Genomic DNA, 289 nt, shown 5'->3' on the forward strand with positions numbered 1-289 from the left:
ATGTAAACTCATTCTCAGAAAACCATTCTCACATGGTCAGTGGTTATAAAAAAGTACATGAATGTGCTACAAAAATAGAGCCACAAGACTTCTCACAAGTAAAAGAAATCCTTTGTAGAAGTCCACAGTTGACCAAGGTCCAGCCTCCTTAACAGTGAGCAACAGGGAATATGCTGACAAGTCACCATCTTCAGTTCTGAGAGTGAGTTGACATGCTTCCCCAATGGCACAAAGTCTCATGACGATCCAATGAATCAACAGACACTTGGGAAATATTAATACACATTTT

This window comes from Urocitellus parryii, unplaced genomic scaffold (assembly GCF_045843805.1).
Source record: "Urocitellus parryii isolate mUroPar1 unplaced genomic scaffold, mUroPar1.hap1 Scaffold_37, whole genome shotgun sequence".
Taxonomy (NCBI): Eukaryota; Metazoa; Chordata; class Mammalia; order Rodentia; family Sciuridae; genus Urocitellus; species Urocitellus parryii.